The sequence below is a fragment of the Brassica napus genome, chromosome A6 (assembly GCF_020379485.1).
Source record: "Brassica napus cultivar Da-Ae chromosome A6, Da-Ae, whole genome shotgun sequence".
Classification (NCBI taxonomy): domain Eukaryota; kingdom Viridiplantae; phylum Streptophyta; class Magnoliopsida; order Brassicales; family Brassicaceae; genus Brassica; species Brassica napus.
The window spans coordinates 51,980-59,269 of NC_063439.1; the positions used below are offsets into that span (position 1 = coordinate 51,980).

General features: G+C 40.2%; 1 non-coding gene across 4 annotated transcripts; it reads left to right on the top strand.

Annotated features, from left to right (window-relative positions):
* Window positions 1–2,828: 2,828 nt before the first annotated feature.
* On the top strand, window positions 2,829–5,179 carry LOC106433466. 4 transcript variants are annotated; one of them, XR_007314400.1, is made up of 4 exons: window positions 2,851–3,273; window positions 3,350–4,525; window positions 4,601–4,743; window positions 4,885–5,179. It is a non-coding gene; the product is annotated as an uncharacterized LOC106433466 (transcript). The 4 variants fall into 4 exon arrangements; XR_007314401.1 differs by having other exon boundaries at window positions 2,852–3,273; window positions 4,605–4,743; XR_007314399.1 differs by having other exon boundaries at window positions 2,829–3,273; window positions 4,601–5,179.
* The last annotated feature ends 2,111 nt before the right edge of the window (window positions 5,180–7,290 follow it).

Sequence of the window (7,290 nt, forward strand, 5' to 3'; positions counted from 1 at the left end):
TTGTTCCATTAGGCAACATAAAGTTCGCCTTGCCAATTCCTTCGATCAGGTCTGTAGGACCTGATATTGTGTTTATAGTCATTTTTACTGACTTTAAAGTAGAGAAATATCTCTTATCCTTCAGTATAGTGTGCGTTGTGCCACTATCTGGTATGCAAACTTCTCTACCAATTTGTTTAGTTGTTGTTCCATTTGCTTTCTTATCCATTTCTGTAACACACAGTTAATATAATAAAGAAAATAAACTTTCATAAGTAAACATATTATTCATCAATAACAAGTACACAATAATTATACATTAGATATTTTGAAATACAACATTATTTTGAAAGTGAAATACATAATATTTTATGGCATCACTAGGCATTATTAAGCTTGATCAGTACAAGCACTTCAAATATTTTGATGAGTGGCCTCGTCGAAATCTCCCATAAAGTCAGAGGATTCGAGGTATGTCGATGTTGTACCCACAAGGTGTTCATTGAGATTTACTTCCTTTGCCTTGCCTTTAATAGATTCTTGGTACAATTGGCATAGATGCCGAGGAGTTCGACATACTTGAGACCAGTGTCCCTTCGATCCACATCTGTAACAGACGTTCTCATTTTTATGAGTAGGGTTTTCTTGGGTTTCTTTCCCTTTTACCCGATCAGATCGATTCCATGTGTTGGATCCCCTTCCTCTTGGGTTGTTACTCCTTTCATGGTTGCGGTTAAATCGATAACCACGACCACGACCAAAACCACGATTGTGACCACGGCCACGACCACGCCCACGATAGGAATAATTTCCTTTTTCCGGATTTTTTATATCCGTTGCATTTACCTCAGGAAATGCTTTGGTTCCCGTGGGTCGGGCATTGTGTGTTTTAATGAGGAGTTCATTATTTCTCTCCGCTATTATAAGCGCCACAGCGAGTTCAGAGAACCTCGTATACCCACAATTTCTATATTGTTCTTGTAGAACATAATGATTTTTGTGGAACGTTTGGTAAGTTTTCTCGAGCATTTCTGCTTCCGAGACAGGCTTACCGCAATAATCTAATTGCGCCGCTATTCTCAATATAGCGGAATTGTACGTTTCCACTTTTTCAAAATCTTGAAATCGTAGATTTTTCCACTCATCGAGTGCATGGGGGAGAGTAATTTTCTTTTGGTTATCAAACCTCTCCTTCAGAGCTTTCCAAAGATCTAAGGGATCTTTGGTTCTCGCATAATCATGCGTAAGATTTTCATCTAGATGCCTTCTCAGAAATATCACGGCCTTAGCCTTTTCATGAGAGGTTGATATATTGCCGTCTTTTATTGTTCCGAGTATTTCCTCGGAATCTAGATGAAGCTCCATGTTTGTAACCCATGCCGTGTAGTTTGTCCCAGTTACTTCCAATGCCGGAAACTGAAGTTTCTCGATTTTTGCCATTTGTATTTCTAAAGCACATAAATAAAAATTATTAGAATATTATTAATATTAAAAGGAACCGTTTACATTGATCATGCAAGCAATTACAAGGAGAAGCGATGTAAAGAAAATTAAACCGATATTCATCTTAAATTCACTTGGAGTAAATTCTCCAACGAATAAACCATAAATAGAAACACAAATAAAAATGGCACATAAAAACAAAAGTGCGCGAATCATCTTTCTTGAAATGAAAAATCGGAGGAGAGCGATTTGAAATTTTTTGAGAGAAGATGAAATGTTTTGGATGATGAAATGGAGTGAAAATGAGTTGTATTTATAGATGAAAAACACTGTTCATAACCATTGGAGAAAGGGGAAATTTTTGAAAAAAATTCTTTGTGACCGTTGGGGTTAAATCGAGTGCACTAAAAATCAGTCTGAAAATATCGTATTAAACGGTCAATCAAATCTAAAAAGTAAAAAAAATTATGACAACAAATCATGCGACAGCTCAGCCGATCAATGCAAAATAATAAATAAATTATACGGCGGCTCGGCCGACCAATTAATAATAAACAGGATATAAGGCGGCTCGGCCGACCAATAAATAATAAACAGGATATAAGGCGGCTCGGCCGACCGATAAATAATAAACAGGATATAAGGCGGCTCGGCCGACCGATAAATAAATTAAATTACTAGTAAATAATATAGGCGGTATTCCGGCCATTATAACATGATATAAATAATAGTAGAGGCGGTATACCGACCATTATAACAGGGTATAAATGATACAAATAAATTTTACCGAATCGCAGAGTGATCGTGCTGATAACGTGTTATGAAAAGAACTTGTATTTTATTGTATCGCAGAAATTTAAATAAGGGCAAAATTTTATACCCGTAGAATTTATAACACTGATAGAGAGTGTTTATTAGAGGGAGAAGAGAAGGTCGAGGTGTGTTTACAAACGAACGCAAACGTTCGTATATATAGAAGAAAATTTACTGTGCAAATAGTGCAGCGGACCCCACATCCTTTTATATTTTCAACATATACGGCTGCCTTATTTCTTTGATTTCGTAACAATAAAAAATATATAGTGCATGATCAATTATTATTATGGTCATCTCAAGAAGAAAAAAAAGTTTATCCAAAATTTCTAAACATTACAAAAATAAAAGCCGCAACATTACCACCAAAAGAAGAGATTAGGGCCACAATTTAGAGCTAATTAGAGGGGTGAGTTCAATGGAAGAGTTAAGTGTTTAGTATCACAAATTCACAACAATATGCATGAAGAAGAAGAAAAAGGAGAGTTAATTAAGAAGCAAAATGTTGGAGGCATTGACTTGCCCAATCGAAAGTTGGTTGGGCCGTAATAGAAGCCTTTTGGGATATTTGGGCTGAGACTCTTCTTTGACAAAGTAACAAAAACCTTCGTACTCTGACCACCACAAAGACAAGCAAAGGAAGCGTCGTGGTGGTGGTTTATCTGTAAAAAAAAGATATGCCTGAGATTCGCGGACCGTCGGAATACTAACTATCAGGAACCATCTTGTGACCTCTGTCTCAAAGTCAACACAAAGGAAAGCTCTTCTTTGCTTTGTTTCTGATATGCTATTTTATGTATTCATTCGATTGACAGGAGATAGCCCTTCAATGCGGAGCCTTCTCGCTCTGCCTTAGTGTCATCTTTTGTCACTCTTTTCTACAAGCGAATCATGGCCCCGCCCGCTCCCATTGTTGATCACATCGAAAGGTCCTCATCTTCCGTTTCTTTCAACTTTGCCTCCCTCTCTGATTCTGGATCTCTCGTTTCTTCTAACCAGCTACTCCGTGGCCGTCACCCTATTCATCAAATATATCAGGTTTATTATAATAATATGTGTTTTTTTTTTGGGTGTAAATGTTAAATTCATACCAAAGGTTTTTCGAATTATACAGGATTGTTGCCTAGCAATTTATTTCAAGAAGGGGGAGAAGAATATTTAAAAAATAAATAAAGAAACCTACGAAGTAAAACTAAAATACAAGCCAAGAAGGGAAACAGAGGCATCCGAGGGAGTGGGAATGGAGAGAAGCCTATCCCTGATAGTTCGATCCACAAGAAGGAAGAAACCTGGTTCTGACAGATACTCATTCCGGAAGATCCTAGCATTTCGCTCCTTCCAAGTGTTGTAGACCATTACCTGGAGTATAAGCTTCAGAACGGACCAGGAAGCGGACTGAGAGGCCTGACTTCGCTGTTGAATGATGGTGATGGCTGAGTTGATGTCGTAAGGAGGTGCAGTAAGGAGGCGTCCACAGAATCTGAGCCACACTGCTTTGACAAAAGGACAATTGAAGAACAGAGGCTGATGTGATTCGGTTGCAGCATCGCATAAAAACAAGCATCTGGCACTTGCATTCCCCAAGAGATAAGCCTATCCTTAGTTGGAAGTCTTTGGTTAATCGCCAGCCAGATGATGAAGTAACATCTTGGGATCTCCTCCTTAAACCAGACCGCATTTGACCATGAAACAGTTGGTGAGTGCACTCTGATTCGGTTCCAAGTAACTCTAGAAGAGAATTTATGTCCAAAGCCACCTGCAGCATTTCTCCATAAGAACATATCATGGCCTCTTAGCCAAGCCACAAACCCTGAAGCCGACGCTCCTCCTCACTTATGAGATGAATGGAGAATTTTGATATCTTTCTCTTTGCCAGCAAAACTAGTCTCATCATCACTTGTTTGACGTGTCATTGCTCAGAGCTTTGCTTGTTTGTTGGTAAATGTTTACCGATCCTGAACATGGCTCACGGTTTTCCGTTAAGGGTGATTGATGCCATGTCTGTCTCAGCAAAAGTGTCATGCTTTGCTTTCCCCTGTTTTTAGAGTGCAATCTGCTCTTTGGAGGACGTGCAAATGGTGAGAACTTTCGAGTTGAAGTCATTCCCAGGTAAGAATCAATGGATATGAGGTTTCTGGAGGTAAAAGCGAGTGGATATATCTATGGATGGAGGCAGAAGCTGGGTGGAAGGCTTCTAGAACACAGAAACCAGGAAAGCATTACATCTCTGAACACAACTCCAGTGCTGTTTGAAGCCACCATTGATGTCTCCCAGGTCATCGCCAAGGCGGTAAAGCCTCTCAACATTATTCTCAGATAATTAGTGGATTATTGACATTATCTCGTTTAACAATTGTGGGGATAGGCAGGTGGATTCGGCGGCCATTGTTCAGCCGGAAAACGTAGAGTCAGTGTGGAACCTAAGAAGGGTGCTCAACACTTCGTGGCACCGTATCCTGCTCCATCTAGGCCACACTCTTAACTTGTAGATCAAGTTACCACCGCTTTGTATGTCTCTTCTTTGATCTCTTTTTCGGTTAAAAAAAAAACAATACTCTTCTTTTATTAAAAAAAAATATCCACGTGTGATTACCCATCGCTGTGGATAACCCAAAAAGTAGTATCCTTTTGGCATGTATCGGACGAAAGTACCCCTGCTTTATCGAAAACAGATTCGGCGATAGTACAAGGCGTGTGTCAGACGATGGACGGCGGGACAGGCGACGGACTGCTGGATAGAGAAGTGAATCGTACGCGTTATGATGATGATAGTGTCGGTAACTTTCTCCTTAACTGATACGGGAACCATTATGTGTTATACTTGTTATTAGCAGATACATAAACATAAGTTGTTAACGAATTCATATTCTATGTACATGTAAACTAATATGTTAGCAGTTAACCTAGGATTTAGAAGGTAAATAATACAATGTTTTTACATATACACATACTTATGATGTATTAAAGTTTAGGTTAATCTATACTAATAACAGATACATATGTCAATATCGCCTAAATCCGTTAAATAAAAAGTTAACATTTAGGCAAAGAAATAGCAAGTAACAGTTGCTAGAGGTGTTACGGATCGTCAACCATGTCGTATGGCTTGCTCAGAAACGGCGGCAGAATAGAGCTCATCACCACCGTCGTGGAAACAGAGGAAGAGTTCGCCGTAGGTACAGATTAATGAATCGATCCCATTTTTAATCCCAAAAGTAATCAAAGATGTCATCTTTATCGATGTAGATATATTGAGGACGAAATTAGGGTTTTCTTGAGGTGGATGAAACGAAAGAGACTATGAAATGGAACAGATTATGAACAAAATCATGTATAAAGGAGAAGAAGTAGTGGTTGGGTATATGTTAATAAATGCAACTCTTCGAAATTCGAAAACGACATAGTAGTCTCAAGCTGTTTCGTTTGCAGAAACTGAAAAGACATAAACCATTGTATTGACCAATGGGTGAAGGGAGTCACCAGACATACATCCACACGCAACGCATTTCTACTCGCTGTAGGTTGATGTATCTGGCAGGGGTAAAAACGTCCAATGAAAAAGGGTTTCCTAATTAAGGGTATATGACCCATTATACGAGTGTTTAAGTGCATTTTTACCAATTTCTGTATATTTATATTCAACCACTGTTTTACAGATTTTGATGCATTATTATTATTGTTATAATAAATGTGCATGGAATCATATGGTTGAGCACTTAAGAGAGAGAAAGAGAGAGAAAAAAAACAGATCTGTTTTGGGTCCGGCGTTTGGCCGGCGCGTGAGCGTCCGTGCCGTCGCCGGAACCCTTTTTCTTTTGGCTAGAAACGTTCCCCGACATCTTCTTCACTTCCTCTCTCTGTTCGTTTTGTCGAAGCTCTGTCCAGTTTCCCTCTGGAGCTGTCAACTCGGGGAGTGATCAGACACATGCGGTGGCGCGGTGGCTGGAGTAACGACGCGACTGGGTGATGGGTGAGGTGGAGTGATGTCGGTCTGTCAGATTAGGGTTTCCAAGGAGGTGGAGGCTTCTACAGATCCATCGCCGCCTGTCTAGTTTCCGGGAGGTGGAGGCTTCGTTAGCTCCCCTGTCGCCGGCTTCAGTTTCCGGGAGGCGGAGGCTTCGTCAGCTCCGCTTTCGCCGGCTTAAGTTTCCGTGGGGTGAAGGCGATCAGGTCTTGCGCCGCGGCATTTTAGTCCCCTAGGTTTGTTAGGGTTCGCTTTTTATCTTTGGTTTTTTCGGTTTCGGTTTGGTCTACTTGGAGGAGTTCTCGTCGGAAGACGATTGAAGCTATCCGATGTTGGTTGTTTGGTTGTGCCGGCGAAGCTTCCTTCCCATTTCCGGTGACGAAAGGAGGCGGATGAGATCTCGGGTTACCGATTGACTCTCTCCACTATTGGGAACTCGCGGTTGGAAGCGTTTGCGGCGAAGAAGTTGTGAAGCCTGTGAGTGTCGGTTTTTTACGGTGGGTCGTTGGGTTGACCACCGGTGATGGCTGGGAGCGGGGGGTCGCCGTCTGCAAACGGAGGCGCCGCTTTTAGTTTTTCTCTTCGGTTTCGTTTGGTGGGCCTTGGGCCTTTTTGTATTACTGGGCTTGGCCCTTAAAATAATAAATTTCACTTTGGGAAAAAAAAAATCATATGGTTGAGCACATTTATCTGTAGCGTATGCTCCTTGATTACTTCACAGTCCACTTTCCTCCTAGTCAAGTTTGGAAGAAGGTGGGAATGTAAATATTCCTTTACTGAGAAGAAAAAAGGATCAAATTTCTTTAATGATGTATAATCGCTATTTATCCTCTTTTCCTGAGAAGAAAAACAATAAAAATAGTATTGAGAATAGAAAGATTGGCTGACTATTGTGATGCAGTATTTCAAAAAAAAAATATTTCTCTTTTAGCTGCTCCATGTGTTTTAGATTTGGCATTTTTTCTAACCAACCCAGTAGATTGATTCCCTGATTATTTAAGAGTTACGATATAGTGCCACAGCTCGTTTCCTATGTATTTTTATTGATCGTATACCTTGTTTTGTCGGACAAATAATCTACGTGTGCTCCT